Consider the following 22,909-nt stretch of genomic DNA (forward strand, 5'->3'; position numbering starts at 1 on the left):
TCATATGGTCAGATGAAACCAAAATATAACTTTTTGGTAAAAACTCAACTCGTCGTGTTTGGAGGACAAAGAATGCTGAGTTGCATCCAAAGAACACCATACCTACTGTGAAGCATGGGGGTGGAAACATCATGCTTTGGGGCTGTTTATCTGCAAAGGGACCAGGACGACTGATCCGTGTAAAGGAAAGAATGAATGGGCCATGTATCGTGAGATTTTGAGTGAAAACCTCCTTCCATCAGCAACAGCATTGAAGATGAAACGTAGCTGGGTCTTTCAGCATGACAATGATCCCAAACACACCACACGGGCAACAAAGGAGTGGCTTCGTAAGAAGCATTTCAAGGTCCTGGAGTGGCCTAGCCAGTCTCCAGATCTCAACCCCATAGAAAATCTTTGGAGGGAGGTGAAAGTCCGTGTTGCCCAGCAACAGCCCCAAAACATCACTGCTCTAGAGGAGATCTGCATGTAGGAATGGGCCAAAATACCAGCAACAGTGTGTGAAAACCTTGTGAAGACTTACAGAAAACGTTTGACCTCTGTCATTGCCAACAAAGGGTATATAACAAAGTATTGAGATAAACTTTTGTTATTGACCAAATACTTATTTTCCACCATAATTTGCAAATAAATTCATTCAAAATCCTACAATGTGATTTTTTCCCTCATTTTGTCTGTCATAGTTGAACTGTACCTATGATGAAAATTACAGGCCTCTCTCATCTTTTTAAGTGGGAGAACTTGCACAATTGGTGGCTGACTAAATACTTTTTTTGCCCCACTGTACATGGGGTACCAGTACCTTGTCGATGTGCAGGACTATGAGGTAATTCAGGTAGATATGTACATATACGTAGGAAGAGAGTGACAGATAGTTAACAGTAGCAGCAGCGTATGTGATGAGTCAAAGTTACTGCAAAATCGGTCAATGCAGATAGTCTGGGTAACTATTTGCTTAACTATTTAGCAGTCTTATGGCTTGAGGGTAGAAGCTGTTCAGGTTCCTGTTGGTTCCATACTCGGTGTATCGTTATCACTTGCCGTGCGGTAGCAGAGAGAATGGTCTATGACTCGGGTGGCTGAAGTCTTTTGACAATTTTTAGGGCTTTACTCTGACACCGCCTGTTACTGGGCCTTACTCACTACCCTCTGTAGAGCCTTGCATTCGGATGCTGAGCAGTTGCCATACCAAGCGGTGATGCAGCCAGTCAAGATGCTCTCAATGGTGCAGCTGTAGTACTTGTTGAGGACCATGCCAAATCTTTTCAGCCTTTAGAGGGATGAGGCATTGTTGTGCCCTTTTCACGACTGTGTTGGTATGTTTGGACCATGATAGATGCCTAGTGATTTGGACGCCGAGGAACTTGAGCCCGTTGATGTGAATGGGGGCATGCTCGGCCCTCTGTTTCCTGTAGTCTAGCTCCTTTGTCTTGTTGAGGGAGAGGTTGTTGTCCTGGCACTACACTGCCAGGTCTCTGACCTCCCTATAGGCTGTCTCATCGTCATCTGTGATCAAGCCTACCAACTTTGTGTCGTCATTGCTTTAATGTTAGCAGAGGAGTATTTTTGGTGGCAGTGTTTTCTGTGTGTTAGGTTAGTTAGACTCAAGGGGTAGTGAAGGCTTGCTCTGGTCTTGGCACAGAGTTCTAAGTTCCATCAGAGCTGTTTCAGGAACAACATAACCTATAGATCCAGTTAGTGTTCTGTTAGAATCCCATGTCTGGTGTGTTTAGGTACAGAGTGTTCCTACTGTAATCATGTTTAATAGAGGAGCTTATGGGTTCCCTGACAGTCCTCCTGTGCGGGTAACAATACCTCACCCTGGCTGGTCAACACACTTGCAAATATCAGAACAAGCAGCCTGTAAAAGACCAAAGGAAAGCTGTCAGGAATGGGTACTGCACTCATAAACTCAGCAAAAAAAGAAACGTCCCCTTTTCAGGACCCTGTCTTTCAAAGATCATTTGCAAAAATCCAAATAACTTCACAGATCTTCATTGTAAAGGGTTTAAACACTGTTTCCCATGCTTGTTCAATGAACCATAAACAATGAATGAACATGCACCTGTGGAACGGTCGTTAATTGCTTACAGACGGTAGGCAATTAAGGTCACAGTTATGAAAATTTAGGACACTAAAGAGGCCTTTCTACTGACTCTGAAAAACACCAAATGAAAGATGCCCAGAGTCCCTGCTCATCTGCGTGAACGTGCCTTAGGCATGCTGCAAGGAGGCATGAGGACTGCAGATCTGGCCAGGGCAATAAATTGCAATGTCCGTACTGTGTGACGCCTAAGACAGCGCTACAGGGAGACAGGATGGAGAGCTGATCGTCCTCGCAGTGGCAGAACACGTGTAACAACACCTGCACAGGATTGGTACATCCGAACATCACACTTGCGGGACAGGTACAGGATGGCAACAACAACTGCCCAAGTTACACCAGGAATGCACAATCCCTCCATCAGTGCTCAGACTTTCCGCAATAGGCTGAGAGAGGCTGGACTGAGGGCTTGTAGGCCCGTAGACTTCACCAGACATCACCGGCATCAGTGTCGCCTATGGGCACAAACAAAAGGTGTTCTTCGCTGACTAGAGTCACGGTTTTGTCGCAACAGGGGTGAGGGTCGGATTCTAGTTTATTGTCGAAGGATTGAGCGTTACACCAAGGCCTGTACTCGATGTAATGGGTCCGGAGTTGGAGGGTCCGTCATGGTCTGGGGCGGTGTGCCATCGGATTTAGCTTGTTGTCATTGCAGGTAATCTCAATGCTGTGCGTTACAGGGAAGACAGCCTCCTCCCTCATGTGGTACCCTTCCTGCAGGCTCATCCTGACATGACCCTCAAGCATGACAATTCCACCAGCCATACTACTAATTCTGTGCGTGATTTCCTGCAAGACAGGAATGTCAGTGTTCTGCCATGGCCAGCGAAGAGCCCGGATCTCAATCCCATTGAGCACGTCTGGGACCGTTTGGATCGGAGAGTGAGGTCTAGGACCATTCCCCCCAGAAATATCCAGGAACTTGCAGGTGCCTTGGTGGATTAGTGGGGTAACATCTCACAGCAAGAATGGGCAAATCTGGTGCAGTCCATGAGGAGGAGATGCACTGCAGTACTTAATGCAGCTGGTGGACACACCAGATACTGACAGTTACTTTTGGTTTTGACCCCCCCTTTGTTCAGGGACACATTATTCCATTTCTGTTAGTCACATGTCTGTGGAACTTGTTCAGTTTATGTCCCAGTTGTTGAATCTTGTTATGTTCATACAAATATTTATCTATAATATTAGATGCAAATGGAGGTTTTGTTATTGCCTGATGTTCAGTCCCTGCGATCTTATTAATTTGAACAGTATAATATTCTGTAAGACTGAGTGTTATGAGATAGTAAATGTCCAAGGCTGTCCCTGTTTTCATTGGCAGGTTTCCCTATCCAAATACATGCTGTCATCAGAATGGTTGAGAAAAATGCCATTGCTCTAATTTGCCGTAATTTCCCACTAAACTATTTAGTGGAGTTCTTATCACATGGGAAAGAGTATGTTTATACCAGATGATAGCAGGCCAACAATTTATCAATATTCCGTAGAAACTATTCTAAAATAATACCTAGGAACGGAACTTTGAATGTTTGCACGCATAGAAAAGTGTGATATATCAAACAATCTTATGAGCGTCAAATACACACCGGTAGTAGAAAACCATTGATAAATACCAATTGTTCTTAGCCTCAGTGCTCGCGACACCTGCTCGTCGAACATCTCATTCCATAAATATGGAGTTGGTCCCCCCATTGCTGCTTTAACAGCCTCCACTCCTCTGGGAAGGTATTCTACTAGATGTTTGAACATTGCTGAGGAGACTTGCTTCCATTCACCCACAAGATCATTAGTGATTTTGGGCACCGATGTTGGGTGATTAGGCCTGACTCGCAGTCGGCCTTCCAATTCATCCCAAAGGTGGGGTTGATTGGGTTGACTTCAGGGCTCTGTGCAGGCCAGTCAATTTTTTCTGCACCAATCTTGACAAACCATTTCTGTATGGACCATTGTCATGCTGAAACAGGAAAGGTCCTTCCCCAAACTGTTGCTACAAATTTGGAAGCACAGAATCATCAGAATCAAATCTCTACACTCCGAGTCCTTGTTTTGTCACATAACCTGAAATTAGGCAAAGTATTATACACTGCTCAAAAAAATAAAGGGAACACTTAAACAACACAATGTAACTCCAAGTCAATCACACTTCTGTGAAATCAAACTGTCCACTTAGGAAGCAACACTGATTGACAATAAATTTCACATGCTGTTGTGCAAATGGAATAGACAACAGGTGGAAATTATAGGCAATTAGCAAGACCCCAATAAAGGAGTGGTTCTGCAGGTGGTAACCACAGACCACTTCTCAGTTCCTATGCTTCCTGGCTGATGTTTTGGTCACTTTTGAATGCTGGCAGTGCTTTCACTCTAGTGGTAGCATGAGACGGAGTCTACAACCCACACAAGTGGCTCAGGTAGTGCAGCTCAACCAGGATGGCACATCAATGCGAGCTGTGGCAAGAAGGTTTGCTGTGTCTGTCAGCGTAGTGTCCAGAGCATGGAGGCGCTACCAGGAGACAGGCCAGTACATCAGGAGACGTGGAGGAGGCCGTAGGAGGGCAACAACCCAGCAGCAGGACCGCTACCTCCGCCTTTGTGCAAGGAGGAGCAGGAGGAGCACTGCTTTATTTAACCAGGTAGGCTAAAATGACCTCCAGCAGGCCTCCAGCAGGCCACAAATGTGCTCAAACGGTCAGGAACAGACTCCATGAGGGTGGTATGAGGGCCCGACGTCCACAGGTGGGGGTTGTGCTTACAGCCCAACACCGTGCAGGTCGTTTGGCATTTGCCAGAGAACAACAAGATTAGCAAATTCATCACTGGCGCCCTGTGCTCTTCACAGATGAAAGCAGGTTCACACTGAGCACATGTGACAGACGTGACAGAGTCTGGAGACGCCATGGAGAACGTTCTGCTGCCTGCAACATCTTCCAGCATGACCGGTTTGGCGGTGGGTCAGTCATGGTGTGGGGTGGCATTTCTTTGGGGGGCCGCACAGCCCTCCATGTGCTCGCCAGAGGTAGCCTGACTGCCATTAGGTACCGAGATGAGATCCTCAGACCCCTTGTGAGACCATATGCTGGTGCGGTTGGCCCTGGGTTCCTCCTAATGCAAGACAATGCTAGACCTCATGTGGCTGGAGTATGTCAGCAGTTCCTGCAAGAGGAAGGCATTGATGCTATGGACTGGCCCGCCCGTTCCCCAGACCTGAATCCAATTGAGCACATCTGGGACATCATGTCTCGCTCCATCCACCAACGCCACGTTGCACCACAGACTGTCCAGGAGTTGGCGGATGCTTTAGTCCAAGGCTGGGAGGAGATCCCTCAGGAGACCATCAGCCACCTCATCAGGAGCATGCCCAGGCGTTGTAGGGAGGTCATACAGGCACGTGGAGGCCACACACACTACTGAGCCTCATTTTGACTTGTTTTAAGGACATTACATCAAAGTTGGATCAGCCTGTAGTGTGGTTTTCCACTTTAATTTTGAGTGTCACTCCAAATCCAGACCTCCATGGGTTGATACATTTGATTTGCCTTGATCATTTTTGTGTGATTTTGTTGTCAGCACATTCAACTACGTAAAGAAAAAAGTATTTCATAAGAATATTTCATTCATTCAGATCTAGGATGTGTTATTCTAGTGTTCCCTTTATTTTTTGGAGCAGTGTAATTTTATCAACCAGGAAATGGTGGAGCAATTCTTATATATTGCAACTTTAAGTGAATGGAAGCGTTTTCTGTTCACATAGTTGAACTAGTTTTGGGATGGTCCTTTTATGGCGATGTGGGTGCCGTCTGTTGCTCCATTCGTATTTTGAACCCTGATGCCAAAGAAACCTCGACAGACTTCAACCTTTTGTGTGATGGAAATTGTATGTTACTGGTCACTTTGCTAATGATTACATCTAAAACATTGACTCATCGAGGCCTGTGAGATGCCCACTGAAAAGTACCCATTGCCAAAAACAAGAGGGATAGATAGATGGATAGCACTTGGATGTGTACCGGAATAGCATGTGTTTGCCTTTCTAAAGTAGGTATTAAATCCTACGAGATTGGTTTTGTAAAACGATATCTGATGAGGCAACCTACTTTCTGCAAAACAGTCCCACCTGTCTCTAAAAACATGTTCTCTGCAAAATGCATCTTATGCCAAATCATTCAACAGAGCAAGATCAGCCATCTCTCGTTTGATTTTCCAGTATCTTATATAGTATTTCACACGTGCCTCCAATTTAACAAATTACGGCACTTTATATGGATTATTAGAATAACAAATGCACTGATGTGGTCAAATTATATGATACAGCCTTTCAAGATGTGTTGCGTGAATTTACAGTGAAATTTACAGTGGTGTGGCCACCACCTACTTACTCATATCTGACTTATCTCTGTACCCCAATAGACAATGTCATGGGAATTTTTCAGTGTGTGTGTGTGTTTGTCAGAAAATAGAAAATTCATCAGAAAATAGACATTCGAGTGATGCAGAATGTTGATCAGAATCACCAAGTACATTTACACATACTCAGAATTTGACTTACTGATATGGTGCTGCTTGCAATAGACATGTAGAAACAGAGGAATTTACACAAAGTTTACATACATCATATACAAAATTGATGAAATGTTTTGCTGCATTTTACAAGTTAACTAACAAACACAGTAAACACACGAGCAGTAACCAAACACCGTGGCTGCCTCACTGGGCGCCAACACCAACCATTTCTGATGTCTCTGTTCTGTTGTCCATTCTCTCTCTCTCTCTCTCTCTCTCTCTCCCTCTCTCTCTCTCTCTCTCTCTCTCTCTCTCTCTCTCCCTCCCTCCCTCCTCTCTCTCTCTCTCTCTCTCTCTCTCCCTCCCTCCCTCTCTCTCCCCCTCTCTCTCCCTCCCTCTCTCTCCCCCTCTCTCTCTCTCTATCTCTCCCCCTCTCTCTCTCTCTCCCTCTCTCTCCCCCTCCCCCCCTCTCTCTCTCTCTACCTCTCTCTCCCTCTCTCCCTCGCTCCCTTTCTCTCTCTCTCCCTCTCTCTACCTCTCTCTCCCCCTCTCTCTCTCTCTCTCTCTCTCTCACTCTCTCTCACTCTCTCTCTCTCTCCTGTCAGTCAAATAGACTGAGGGAGTGCACGTGTATGCGTAGGTTAATGTGTACTTCCGTGTCTGTGTGCATTTGTGTGTGTGTGGAGCTGTCACTCCTCACTTTCAAATGTTTTATGGAGCACCAACTAAAAGCAATTAAGTCCAACCAGTTTTCAACAGACAGTCAGGTAGGTTTCTATCCTTCTGAGGCAGTCGGAAAAACTGGCAGAATACCCCGTGTTGTATTTTTGGAACCACCAGGTTGCAAAATAAACAGAAACACTGGGTTCTGGATTTCTCAAATCAAGCCTTAGTCCCATAGCTGGACCGTGGCCATGACATGGCCCCCTCTCCCAGTGCCTGCTCGGATATATCGGTGTTGTTGGCGATGCCGGGATTGACATGAATTGTGCGAACATTCTGATCCTCTTATTCTCATGTGTTTACGGGCAGACTGGCTGATTACGTGGATGTTTACTTGGCAGCTTGTTGCCTCAGCAGAGAGAGGAAAATGTTTCCAACCATACCCATGTGATTCAAAGCCTCTGGACTGATGTGAGCTCTCATCTGACTTGTGTAACTGTTCTGGGTTATCAATCACTGTCTGATGTAAAGAACCGTCCACAATACAACAACGATATGATTGGTTCAGATCTCTAAAATACAAAAATAGCCCCTGTCCCTCCCTTGGAAGGAATCACCTTGATGATGATGATGATGATGCATCCAGCATAATGCTCCAAATATAATTGTACTAAATGAACATACATTTGAATGTGTTTGTGACAGATTTGAAGACACAACTCTGAGGCACGAATGTACGTAGGTGGAGAATGTCAAGCTACAACCTGTGAACAGGTAAGGCCCTTTTTTTGTAATAAAGCCAACAGCAACATTTCACCAAAATGACTGGAAGCCTTGTGCCTTTTATGGTTGAGATGTTGGTTTGAGGCCAACTATTATTTCACACTCAAAGTTGCTGGACACTGTTCAACTGGTGACTGAAATGTAAATGTAAACTAGTGAAAAGTTCAAATGCCTTTATTTAATTTGTCATATCTACGCTATAGTATAAAAACAGTCAGTGCTCTGGCACACATACACATTTCTGTGTCACTTTCATCAGGATTTATCCATGGGTTCAAATCTAGCCTCATTTCAAACCTTAAGAACAACACATTTCCCCCGTCAGTCAAAGTGATATTTGGCCCGTGGCAAAAAAGCTAGAGAGTGGAATATGAATCTGTGTGTGTGTGTGTGTGTCCCATGTGCGTGTGCGCCCATGCCTTACTGTGTGTGCGCGTGCATGCATTCACACGTGCATGTATGTGTTCGTGGGTGCCTGTTTGTCCCGTGTGAAAACAAGTGGAATATGAATAGCCCTCCTCTGTGTCATTCACACAGTTTCAGAACGTCATTGCAAACCGTTTCTCCTCGACTTAAAGTGCCAACTTACACCAAGTTCCCATTTACATCAAATATTTATAGGGAATGTTTAACATCAAGTGTTTATTTTATTTCTAACACCAATCATTTTGCATGTTCAACCAAATAATGGAGTTGCTTGAGAACGTGACTAATGTCAATATGATATAACAGCAGCTCGTAGTATACGATTACGTTTTAGTAGTTGTTTGACATTTGACTAAGTTGTGCTTTCTCTGACATGTCACAGACAAGCACATGAGGCCTTGTCCATGTCAGGGTTTCGCGGCAGCAGTCTTGTTTTCAAACCGCTTGGCGTCAGGAGAACTATAACATCTAACTAGCTAGAGTGAAACAGCCCTCTGCTTTTCGTACGTCTAGTTTTGTTTGCAATCATTCTATTTCCTGGATGCTTCGCTGTTAAGGTCAGGCGGCATGCATTATGCACACACGCACAGGCACACGCGCACGCGCGCACACACACACACACACGCACAGGCACACGCACACGCACACACACGCGCACAGGCACACGCGCACACACACACACACACACACACACACACACACACACACACACACACACACACACACACACACACACACACACACACACACACAATACAATCTGGTGATAGGGCAGCTTAGTGTGTGTATCTTCATGTCTGTATTTTGTGCGTATCATGCTTCTTTACTATAGCCTGTGTATTAGAGCAGAATACTAGTGTTTTTGGGGGATCATGGCTTCCATCAAAGCCTCTCCAGGACATGGAGAGGTTAATGTGTTGTCCTAAAAGGAGATTAGCCCATGTGGCACTTCCTTTAGGTCTAAAGTCACCACAGAGGTCAATCTGAGGTCACACATCTCGTTTTAGTTCCCAGAGCTGTGATATAGTAATGGCGCTATATGAGCACACTGCAGCTGCAATGCATAGACATAGACTGGATTTCTATGCTGAATGATTTCTATCATGATGAGATATCTATTAATGAAGAAGAAATGATTGAAAACATCCAACCATCTTAGTATCAAACACACTGAGAAAAGGAAAGCTTGTGAACGTTAAAGAGCAATTGCCCTTAAACCAACTTGTTATTTAAAAAAACCTATGTGGCATCGATATGAGTCAGAAACAGTAAATAGGATAATTTTGGTCATAAAGTCAGTGTCGTCCAAAACTGAGTTTGGTGAGGGTTGTGGTAGTGACTGCATCACAACATAAATGGTTGGGTTTGTTTCAATCCTGCACACATGCCCACAGCTGGCAGAACACAAGTAATCATCCATTCGAAGTGCAGCTGCACGCAACCCGATCGTAATGCCCGTAGTAAATTTGGGTTGACTTTGAGTATCCTGATGGGGCTAGTTAGGGAGCATCGGTAAGTTCCACATTGTACGTATATGGGACAATATGTTAAAATTCCAATAGCTAAAAATGTCAGTGACTTTAAAACCTCAAACCAACTTTAAATTGTTAAAATTAACATTTTTAAAGAATTTAATGAGAACTAAAGATGAAATATTGTCTAATTTACATTGTGTAATTTATTGACTAACTAACTAACCCCGGAGATAGGCTATCCAAGTGAAACTAACTTTTCCAAGGGCGCACACCAACCGGTTGAAGCTAATTGGCAAAATAATTTGTCTAACTCTTCACACCTGCAAACACAAACACGAGACACCCACATCAAACCACACCCCCGAAACCAACTCACGTTTGAATTCAGTAATGGCCGCTGGCATTTCTTAATGAACCAAATCTAAAACGAGGCCAAACCAGGAAGTTCAGCCGCCCTTTAAAGGTTGTGTCTGATAATTTTGAAGAATCTTAATATACTCCCAAAGAGAAGGGAAGTACTTTGTTGTTTGGGAAAATCTTTTTTCTTCCGAGGTTCATAAAAACGTCAGTAAAGCTTGTCAGAACTCTCCTTGTCTTGACAAGAGTTACTGTGAAAAGCATTCTGGTCTGAGTTCAGAGTCATATCTGAGATGCTGGAAAGAGATTGACTTGTTTACCATTTCATAGGAGAAATATAGGTACATATAAATAGGAATGATTTGTGGCCTTGCATGAGCTCCTGCGTGGAGAACAGGTCTTTATTTAGGATTAATGATGAAAGCCTAGACTCCACTCAACGCAAGCTAAGTAAATATCTGGAAAATATTTGTTCCAGGGAAATACATTATCTACCAGTCACACACATGCACAGAGATACAATACATGTTACAGTTATGATGTTACAGGCAATACAAAATGAGGGTCTTGGGCACTGCACATATATTAGGAATCTAAAGAGAAGTTAAATTTTTCCGACCCATGTAATTTACTGGTTCATCTCCCGTCTCTAACCTGTTGCTCTATGAACTCTTGTCTATGGAAAAGATACAAGATACAAGATGTGGATCCTCATAAACATGTGTTATAGCAGGGTAATGAAGATCAGGTGGAAGAGGAAAGCTTTGTACTGTAGAAGACAGTAGAGTTGGATGCGGGTTCTCTCCATAAATTATCCCCAGAGGGGGAAGTCATGGGAGTTCAGAAGAGGAGAGAACAGGGAGTTAGAGCACAGAAACACCTGGAGAGAAGAGAGAGGAGACTGCACTACACACAGTCTGTGTAGTCTAAGTTGTGGTGTTAATTGTCATAGATTAAGTTAGGACTAGTCTACTTGCTGGATGTATCGGTTGGTAGGCTATACCTAAATCAATTGATTGTATGAACCGTTTTTTTCATCAGTTTGTACATTCAGTCTGTTTCTATACAGTTTGTTCCCCTGCTAGTGAAAGTGATGGACTATATTTAGATTCAAAATCACAATCAGATGTGCAGTAAAGCAGTAAGTGATGTCACGTTTCATGACCTTTGATTCAGCTCCCACCATGACCTCTGACCTCTAACCTGCAGCATTTGACCTTGTCGCTATGACCCTCACTTAACTGGACCACATGGATGAAAGGGGGTTTCCACAGTCTCTTGTTTATGGATAATCTCTTCATTTTTCAACTTTCCCCTTTAAAGTGACAAGCTCTTAGGTCCAGATAACAAAAGTTGAAAGGGCTTTGTCATTAAATAGGCTATTTGGCATAGAATCTGTCAATTTCCCCCTTCTTTTTAAAAAAATCTGTCCACGCCTCTGGATGATCTTCGTGTGTCTGGGGGTGTCTGGGTGAAACACTGCCCACCCACGAGGCCCTGCGGGTGGTGAGAATCTGGGGCTGTTGTCTCCCCTCTGGATCTTTTAGTGTTCCCCATGTAAACAGCCTCCCTTACAGGCCCAGAGACATGGAAAACTGACTGTTATTATTACAGCAGATGACAAACCCATTCACTTCTGAAGAACTTCAAATTTAGATTGTGAATACTCTCTCTCTCTCTTTTCCTCTCTTTCCCTCTCTCTGTACAACGCTGAATTATTAGGAGGATTATGAATAACTTTTCAGCAGTGGAAAAAGGGAGTCATGGCCAAAACAGAGTCATCATCATTGAAGTAGAGCACAGCCTGAGAAGACCAGACAAAGGTGTACCGGTCGCCCTGTCTGTCTGTGTGCTTCGCTTCGGTTCAACGGATGCTCTACTGTCGCTACAACAACCGGACAGTTGACTAATTTTCATGGAATCTCCTCCAGTTTCCTGTTAATAAACGGTCATTGCATTGTGTAAGTGTTATTGCTTTACCTAACATTGTGGATTTGTTTGCCGTCTCGATAACGGGTAGCACCTTCGGTTAGTTGAGGTGTTCTTGGAGGAACCTTTAATGGTTAATTGTAGCAACAGGTTCCTGGAGGAACCCTGGAGAGAAGGCTTGGCTTTAAGATATATATTTTTTGGGCCTCCCGTTAGAGTAAATGTTATTCCTGTTCGTCTGTTTTATTGTTATCACATGTTGAACCCTTACTGTTTTGTAGCTTCAAAGAGGCTAACGGAGGTGTATGAGTTCTTCAAGAGCCTATGCAAATCCCAAAGTTTGAATAATTACCATGTTATTACTATACAGTATGTAATCAGCCATGTTAATATTATATTAGAATATGTAATGTGCATAAATATTCAAGGAAAGTTTTACCCTAGTACACCACAAACGTAACATGATGAACAGGAATGACATTTACGCTAACAGGTGGCCAAAAATAACTATCTGAAAGCCACGCCCTCAATCTAATATATTGTAGAGGTCTGCCACCTCTACAATATATTATTAAAAAGGTTCAAAATTGAATCCCTCCCATCACCATAAGGTTCCAGTTTGAACTGGGGTTACTTGAAGACCCTTTTCAGAGGGTTTCCTCAAGGAACGTATTTTTTTGGTACTTTTAACCCTTTTTCTCCCCTGTTAATTACAGTCTTGTCCCATCGCTGCAACTCCCATATGGAAGCCGCACTGCTTCTTGACACACTGCTCGCTTTATCTGAAAGCCGGCAGCAACAATGTGTCTGAGGAAACACTGTCCAGCTGCCGACCGAAGTCAGCTTGCAGGCGCCCAACACCGCACAAGGAGTCGCTAAAGGTCGATGGGACAAGGACATTCCGGCCGGTCAAACCCTCCCTTAATCGGGATGACACTAGGCCAATTGTGCGCCGCCTCATGGGTCTCCCGGTCACGGCCGGCTGTGACACAGCCTGGGATCAAACCCGGGTCTGTAGTGACACCTCAAGCACAGGAATGCAGTGCCTCAGACCGCTGCGCCACTCGGGTGGCTCAAGGAACCTTTTTGAACTGGAAATAAAATAAAATGTTATTTGTCACATTCGTCATAAACAACAGGTTTAGACTAACAGTGAAATGCTTTCTTACTGGCCCTTCCCAACAATACGGAGAGAAAAAAATGGAACTAATATAAAACATAAAAAATAATAACACTAGAAATAAATGCATAATGAGTAATGATTACTTTCATTGGGGTTCTTAAGACAAAGCTACAGCGCAGTCCTTCCTCATAGGGGTCTCTTGCTAGTACACACATGCGCACACACACACACACACACACACACACACACACACACACATACACACACTCGTCCTCCCTTCTACCACTGTATTTACCCACCAAAAATAAATGATCATACTATTATCGAGGTCAATACAGGTATTTAATGTATTCTGTACAGTAGATCCTGTTCAGAAGTTAACAGACAGTTTGACATGGTTCCCACGACAGAGGTCGTCTCTCTGTTGCAGTGGGCGTTCCTTGCCACTGCTCTTTATTTTAGACCCAAAGCTCATGGGAAAGCTATTTCTATCTTCTGTCCTCCCAGGCTCAGAAAACAGCTAGTGCCTGTGCTTTATTAACAGGTGCAATGTGACCAAGGCCCAACGATGTGTTTGTGATTCTCAGCAACGAAATAATCATTTTATTTGGGTTGTGTTTTTCGAAAACGACGCTCCTACTATAAATACTGACATCATATAACATTTGAATAATACACCACATTTGTTTGCTTCTTTGGAAATTAAAATTGTAAGTAATCCTCATTCATTAAACACACACATCAAAAGAGATATTGCTAATCTTATAAACATACATTGATAGGACGCTGACCTTTTGTATATTCTTTGTAAACGGCCAGACTAAACAGAGCGAGAGGGAGACAGAGAGGGTGATGGGTATTGAGGAGAGTGAATAAGAGTGTGAGAGGTGGGAGACATGTAGAAACGCAAGTAAAGGAAGTGTTTAGGGACAGTGGTGTGGGTGTGTAAGAGAGAGAGACTTCAGAAAGTATTCATACCCCTTGACTTATTCCACATTTTGTTGTTACAAATATTTGAACCCATCCGCACACACTACCCCATAATGACAAGTGAAAACATGTTTTTCAAACTTTTTGCTAATTTATTGAAAATGAAGTACAGAAAATCGAATTTACTGAAGTATTCACACCCCTGAGTCAATACGTGTTAGAATCAACTGTTGCAGGGATTAGAGCCGCGAGTCTTTCTGGGTAAAAGTATCTAAGAGCTTTGCACATTGTTCTGTTTCAAAATCTTCAAGCTCTGTCAAGTTGGTTGTTGATCATTGCTAGACAACCATTTTCAAGCCATATTGGAACATTCAATGTTGCCTTGGTAAGCAAATCCTTGGTCTTGTGTTTTCGGTTATTGTCCTGCTGAAATGTGAATTTGTCTCCCAGTGTCTGTTGGAAAGCAGACTGAACCCGGTTTTTCAGTAGGATTTTGCCTGTGCTTAGCTCTATTCCATTTCCTTTTTATCCTAAAATACTTACTAGTACTTTTTGATGACAAGCATATCCATAACATGATGCAGCCACCACCATGCTTGAAAATATGAAGAGTGGGAGTCAGTGATGTGTTGTTCTGGATTTGCCCCTAACATTTCTTTGCCTTATTTTTTGCAGTTTTACTTTAGTGCCTTATTGCAAACAGGATGTATGTTTTAGAATATGTGTATTCTATACAGGCTTCCTTCTTTTCACTCTGTCATTTAGGTTAGTATTGTGGAGTAATTGCATTGTCTGTAACTGTTTTAAAGTCACAATTGGCTTCATGGTGAAATCTCTGAGCGATTTCCTTCCTCTCCGCCAGTTGGAGATAATTCCACTGAGTTAGGCCTGTATTAATACACCATCCAAAGTGTACTTAATCATTTCACCTTTCTCAGAGGGATAGTCCATTTCTGCTTTTTTACATTTTTACTCATCTACCAATAGGTGCCCTTCTTTGCGAGGCATTGGAAAACCTCCCTGGTCTTTGTGATTGAATCTGTGTTTGAAATTCACCGCTCGACTGATGAACCTTACAGATAATTGTATGTGTGGGGTACAGAGATGAGGTAGCCATTCATAAATCATGTTAAACACTATCATTGCACACAGAGTGAGTCCATGCAACTTATTATGTGACTTGTTAAGCAAATGTGTACTTCTAAACGTATTTACTGTATGCTTGCCATAACAAATGGGTTGAATTGACTCATTTGTAAAAATGTCTTAAAGACATAATTCCACCATTATGGCGTGTAGACCAGTAACACAACATCTCAATGGAATCCATTTTGAATGCAGGCTATAACACAACATCTCAATGGAATCCATTTTAAATGCAGGCTGTAACACAACATCTCAATGGAATCCATTTTGAATGCAGGCTGTAACACAACATCTCAATGGAATCCATTTTAAATGCAGGCTATAACACAACATCTCAATGGAATCCATTTTAAATGCAGGCTGTAACACAACATCTCAATGGAATCCATTTTAAATGCAGGCTGTAACACAACATCTCAATGGAATCCATTTTGAATGCAGGCTGTAACACAACATCTCAATGGAATCCATTTTAAATGCAGGCTGTAACACAACATCTCAATGGAATCCATTTTAAATGCAGGCTGTAACACAACATCTCAATGGAATCCATTTTGAATGCAGGCTGTAACACAACATCTCAATGGAATCCATTTTAAATGCAGGCTGTAACACAACATCTCAATGGAATCCATTTTAAATGCAGGCTGTAACACAACATCTCAATGGAATCCATTTTAAATGCAGGCTGTAACACAACAAAATGTGGAAAAAGTCCAGGGTTGTGAATACTTTCTGAAGGCACTGTACCTGTACATAGAGAGAGAGAGAGAGAGAGAGAGGGAGGGAGATCTCTGGGAGTAGGGTGACCCTTGTGACTGTCCCTGCCCCTTTCTTTGTGTTTCCCACACAGTCTGACATGGCGAGGTCTAAATCCACGCTAGCACTTTCTCATACAGGGCTCCCTCCCGCCTTAATACACGTCGTCTGTGACTTATGATTCATAGCTCAGTGAAGGGCTCTGTGTTTGCTTATGATATTACTAAACTGGACGTGGCACATTCACCAAACTCTGAAAGGTCACTCAAAGCCAGGAGGAACTAGAGTTACTTCCCTTCTGACTGAAACAAAGGTTGGATGTGTCGAACATTCCGCTTTCAGATATGACTAGTTATTGGTTGATTGATCAGTAATCGATATTGATACAGTTATCGATATTGATGCTATTATTGTTACTAATATAATACATCACTCTCAGATAAATATAGGAGCATATATGTTGTTAATTTGCACTCTGAACATATACAATGTACATATACAGTACACATATGTAGAGTATAGGCAATTTGTCATAACTTCAAGCATTTCGTTTGTTATCAGATAATTCCCACAGTCATAAACACCCCAATACATGGTACATGTGGCGATGGCGATCGTGAGGAGCGATGGCAATTCTTGAACAGGTTCCTGAACATGTTTTCATCCACTCACTATTAGCATTGTCACATCCATCTGGTACGACAACTGAGATCCACAGTCAAGTCAATCTATTTTGTCCCACAGTGACGATGACGTACACCATCTTATGCATTACGGGCCTGCTACACCGGATGCGTAGCTTTTCCTAGTATGAGATGCTCCCATTCATTTCAATGGAAGCACCAGGTTTGCGAGAGGCTCGCCCTGCTTGAGCGTACAATTATGCTTTGGTTCTATTTTCAAGATTTCAATAAGTAGCTCACACCCTGAGAAACACAGCAGGTTGGTGGCACCTTTAATTGGGGAAGACGGGCTCATAGTAATGGCTGGATCGGCATAAATGGAACGGTATTGAACTCATCAAACACATGGTTTTCATTTGTTTAATTCCATTCACCAGCCTCCTGTGCTGACAACAATAGGATAAAGTGGCCAAAAGTGACAATTCCAGTATAGTAGCAAAAAAAAAGAAACTGCTTTCTCTACGCCTTGATGTAATCCTATGTAACAGACAATCAGGGCAGTTTGTGCCCTGGCATTCTAGCATTGGTATCTTGGCATGTTGGCAATGTCCCCATCCTGTGGGTCGGTCTGGGTCTCTTTGTCCCTCAGGACCTCCAGAGAACGCTGGTCTGCCTTGTTTCCCATCTGATGGTCCACAAACAGACCCAAACAAACACGGCGACGGTCCGGGTACCGCAGCAGAACAGCCAATAGCCAGAGATGATCCCTACAGCTGCTGCTAAATACATCAGGGTCTCTTACTACAGGCTGGCTGGCTGGATGGAATCTACACACACACACACGCAAGGACACACACGCAGTCTTTCTATGGGATTTCCCCTCAGTCCAGTCCAGCGACCCCCCCCCCCCCTCCCCTCCTCCCCATACCCCCTATGGCCTCTTGTTTTGGACTGGTCCCAGAGGCATTTTGTTTAGTTTTTTTTAGGGTCGCCACTCAATCCCATAGTGAGAGACTCTCCTCTACTGTAGCTCTGCCGTCAACCAATAGAAGCATGTAAACAGACAGTGTGAAGGGTCACATGGAGTGAGTTGTTGAACGGCAGATAGATTTAAGGGGACGATATTTAACGAGGTGATTCATGTGTCCCTAGTCTCTTGTACCCCTATGACCCATTCTCTTGATGGGAACAGGACGATGGGATTTCCCATACTACAACCGTCTATGGGATAAGATAAGGGAATACTAATGTCCCTTATCAACCTCAATCTTTTCTAGTCTTGATACTTCACCCCCGTGTCTCATTTGTGTGGCCCTGTTAGGCTTGTTATATATGATCTCTCGTGAATTTATTATTATATAATATGAACGTTCAACAGTACAGTAACCCCAGCACAGTCAGATTAGGGGATAGGTCTATATGTCTGTGTTTTTCAGGCCATAGCTGGAACGGTTCGGCATAACTTCAGAGCCTCTGTGACTCATACATCAACATCAGAATCAGACAACTTTGCCACGCAGCAAATTGTAGCACAAATCACAGCAGCGTGTCATTAGTGCAAATCAGTGGTTAACCACTGGGTCCAAGGGACTCCTCTAAGCACACACACACACACACACACACACACACACACACACACACACACACACACACAGACACACACACACAGGAACCCTTCACAGTGTTTCTGGTCCAACTAGACTCCTGAAGAGGGGAGAGAGAGGGAAAGAGCGAGAAAAAACAGCTAGCTAAGAGAGAGGAAGGTATGTGGGTACAGGAACACGGTGTGATTCCTCTCTCTGCTCCCTGACTCCTACTCTGCTCCAGCCCTACTGGCTCCCTTGCTCTGTGGCTCTGTGTCTCCGGGGATCTGGGGATGGGAGTAGAGTGGGATATGGGATACACTGTTCCCAACCCAGGATCCGGGGCAGGAAACCTCCCCTGCATTTCTTGGCCATCCTGGCTGATCCGTGTGTCTGGCATGGAGGCCCCCCTCCATCCTCCCCACCTCCATTCCTCCATATCTGGCCCCCATCCTCTCATCTGTGTCAGAAAACACGTCTAGTCTTTGTCGTCGGGTCCTGACCTGACCAGTGTTTTCCCTCCTCAAGCATGGAGACAGTGATTAGACCAAGAAGAGATGGAAAGGGAGGAAAGATACAGAAAAAGAAAGAAGGAGAGAACCTGAGAGAGAGAAATCCTAACATTGGATATAACATACTCATCAGTCTAAGATAGCTTGCAGGAGATGGCCAATCTTAACTTTCTTTTGGAACAGAGTGTGCTATGGTATGCTTGCATGATGGTCAGTCAGTCCCCATAAGAAAGCTGTGTAGAACACTCTAGATAAGGTATGACTGATCTTCCGTAGAGCAAAGAGGGGATTTCTGTTCTTTAAGTCAGTTAAATTCTTATTTTCAGTGATGGCCTAGGAACAGTGGGTTAACTGCCTTTTTCTGGGTCAGAACGACCTTGTCAGCTCGGAGGATTTGAACTTGCAACCATTTCGGTTACTAGTCCAATGCTCTAACCACTAGGCTACGCTGCCACCCCATTGTCATGTGAACATGAGCGGTGTCATACTCACCCAATAGAGGACAGGAGTTACAGTAGAGGTCACAGTGATAGTAACATACAGTATATGCTCCCACACAAATGCATTCAGGTCAGAGTCAGATCCACTTATTTGTTTGACCAAATGTCCTCATAAAACTTAATCTTGGTAACTAACTCACCGAAAACCCATAGGATTACTTTGAACGTTGTTGAAACTTAATTTTCTCACTTATTTGCGGCCGTTGTAATGAGTTTCAAGTGCGAGACAAGTTGTTAAATCAAACACAATTGCTTGAACTTTGGATATCTTCGTCTCTGGTTAGAATGAATTAAATGTATACTTCATTTATTTTATTTGAGGTAGGCAACATTTAAGAGAGGGTTCAATCTCCTAATTGAGTTAGGAACACCTATGTGAGAATGTTATTCATTGACGACAGCTCAGCTTTCAACACAATAGTGCCCTCAAAGCTCATCACTAAGGTAAGGACCCTGGGGTTAAACACCTCCCTCTGCAACTGGATCCTGGACTTTCTGACTGGCCGCCCCCAGGTGGTAAGGGTAGGTAACAATACATCCACCACGCTGATCCTCAACACAGGGGCCCCTCAGGGGTGCGTGCTCAGTCCCCTCCGGTACTCCCTGTTCACTTATGACTGCATGGCCAGGCACGACTCCAACACCATCATTAAGTTTGCCGATGACACAACAGTGGTAGGCCTGATCAACGACGAGGCAGCCTATAGGGAGGAAGTCAGAGACCTGGTTATGTGGTTTCCAGGACAAACACCTCTCCCTCAACATGATCAAGACAAAGGAGATGATTGTGAACTACAGGAAAAGGAGGACCGAGCACTCCCCCATTCTTATTGACAGGGCTGTAGTGGAACAGGTTGAGAGCTTCAAGTTCCTTGGTGTTCACATCATCAACAAACTATCATGGTTCAAAAACACTAAGACAGTCGTGAAGAGGGCACGACAAAGCCTATTCCCCATCAGGAGACTGAAAAGATTTGGCACGGGTCCTCAGATCCTCAAAAGGTTCTACAGCTGCACCATTGAGAGCATCCTGACTGGTTGCATCACTGCCTGGTATGGCAACTGCTTGGCCTCCGACCGCAAGGCACTACAGAGGGTAGTGCGTACGGCCCAGTACATCACTGGGGCCAAGCTTCCTGCCATCCAGGAACTCTATATCAGGCGGTGTCAGAGGAAGGCCCTAAAAATAGTCAAATACTCCAGCCACCCTAGCCATAGACTGTTCTCTCGGCTATCATACGGCAATCGTTACTGGAGCGCCAAGTCGAGGTCCAAAATGCTTCTTAACAGCTTCTACCCCCAAGCCATATGACTCCTGAACTGCTAATCAAAGGGCTACCCAGACCCCTCTTTTACGCTGCTACTCTCTGTTTATTATCTATGCATAGTAACTCTACCGACATGTACATATTACCTCAATTACCTCAACTAACCGGTGCCCCTGCACATTGACTCTGTACCGGTACCCCTAATTTTGAGAATGACACAAATATTAAATTAAAGTTTGCTGCTTCAGTGTATTTAGATATTTTTGTCAGATGTTACTATGGAATACTGAAGTATAATTACAAGCATTTCATAAGTGTCAAAAGCTTCAATTGACAATTACATGAAGTTGATGCAAAGAGTAAATATTTGCAGTGTTGACTCTTCTTTTTCAAGACCTCTGCAATCCTCCCTGGCATGCTGTCAATTAACTTCTGGGGCACATCCTGACTGATGGCAGTCCATTCTTACATAATCAATGCTTGGAGTTTGTCAAAATCTATTTTTGTTTGTCCACCGGCCTCTTGAGGATTGACTACAAGTTCTCAATGGGATTAAGGTCTGGGGAGTTTCCTGGCCATGGACCCAAAATATGATGTTTTGTTCCCTGAGCCACTTAGTTATCACTTTTGCCTTATGGCAAGGTGCTCCATCATGCTGGAAAAGGCATTGTTCATCACCAAACTGTTCCTGGATGGTTGGGAGAAGTTGCTCTCGGAGGATGTGTTGGTACCATTCTTTATTCATGGCTGTGTTTTTATTTATTTATTTTTTATTTCACCTTTATTTAACCAGGTAGGCAAGTGGAGAACAAGTTCTCATTTACAATTGCGACCTGGCCAAGATAAAGCAAAATTGTGAGTGAGCCCACTCCCTTGGATGAGAAGCAACCCCACACATGAATGGTCTCAGGATGCTTTACTGTTGGCATGACACAGGACTGATGGTAGCGCTCACCTTGTCTTCTCCGGACAAGCTTTTTTCCGGATGCCCCAAACAATCGGAAAGGGGATCCATCAGAGAAAATGACTGTACCCCAGTCCTCAGCAGTTCAATCCCTGTACCTTTTGCAGAATATCAGTCTGTCCCTGATGTTTTTCCTGGAGAGAAGTGGCTTCTTGGCTGCCCTTCTTGACACCAGGCCATCTTCCAAAAGTCTTCGACCTCACTGTGCGTGCAGATGCACTCACACCTGCCTGCTGCCATTCCTGAGCAAGCTCTGTACTGGTGGTGGCCCGATCCTGCAGCTGAATCAACTTTAGGAGACGGTCCTGGCACTTGCTGGACTTTCTTGGGAACCCTGAAGCCTTCTTCACAACAATTGAACCGCTCTCCTTGAAGTTCTTGATGATCCGATAAATGGTTGATTTAGGTGCAATCTTACTGGCAGCAATATTCTTGCCTGTGAAGCCTTTTTGTGCAAAGCAATGATGACGGCACGGGTTTCCTTGCAGAGAACCATGGTTGACAGAGGAAGAACCAGGATTCCAAGCACCACCCTCCTTTTGAAGCTTCCAGTCTGTTATTCGAACTCAATCAGCATGACAGAGTGATCTCCAGCCTTGTCCTCGTCAACACTCACACCTGTGTTAACGAGAGAATCACTGACATGATGTCAGCTGGTACTTTTGTGGCAGGGCTGAAATGCAGTGGAAATGTTTTTGGGGGATTCAGTTCATTTGCATGGCAAATATCGACTTTGCAATGAATTGCAATTCATCTGATCACTCTTCATAACATTCTGGAGTATATGCAAATTGACATCATTCAAACTGAGGCAGCAGACTTTGTGAAAATTAATATTTGTGTCATTCTCAAAACGTATTTCTATTTTTTTACCGAACACTTTTAAAGCATTGTTGGTTAAGGGCTTGTAAGTAAGCATTTCACTGAAAGGTCTATACCTGTTGTATTCGGCACATGTGACAAACAAAATGTAATTTCATTTCATTTGAGTAGTTTGTCCCGGCCGCAACTCCGGTAACATTGAATAATTTCTAGCCTTCATAAAGTCTAGGCTTTGACTTCCTCGTAGGCAGCCAAAGTACAGTACCCCAGCCTTACCTCAGTGGCCAATCAGTATCCATTGGGCTCTTTATGTTTTGATACCCACACAAGTTGACAGTTATAGTCACATGTAGAGCAAAGCAAGCTGACTAGTCACATCCGCTGGAAACAGTACCTTCTAGTACCTATTGCCTTTTACATTATTGACACTGACGTAAGG

General features: G+C 43.7%; 1 protein-coding gene across 5 annotated transcripts in view; it reads left to right on the forward strand.

Annotated features, from left to right (window-relative positions):
• Window positions 1-22,909, forward strand: part of myocd (myocardin) — a 149,137-nt gene that overhangs the window by 25,564 nt on the left and 100,664 nt on the right. For all 5 annotated transcript variants that reach the window (XM_029684913.2, XM_029684915.2, XM_029684918.2 and 2 more), the window contains exon 3: window positions 7,976-8,044. The gene's annotated coding sequence lies outside the window, so the exon portion shown is untranslated. The remainder of the gene's footprint in view (window positions 1-7,975; window positions 8,045-22,909) is intronic.

This window comes from Oncorhynchus nerka, linkage group LG16 (assembly GCF_034236695.1).
Source record: "Oncorhynchus nerka isolate Pitt River linkage group LG16, Oner_Uvic_2.0, whole genome shotgun sequence".
NCBI classification, from domain to species: Eukaryota; Metazoa; Chordata; class Actinopteri; order Salmoniformes; family Salmonidae; genus Oncorhynchus; species Oncorhynchus nerka.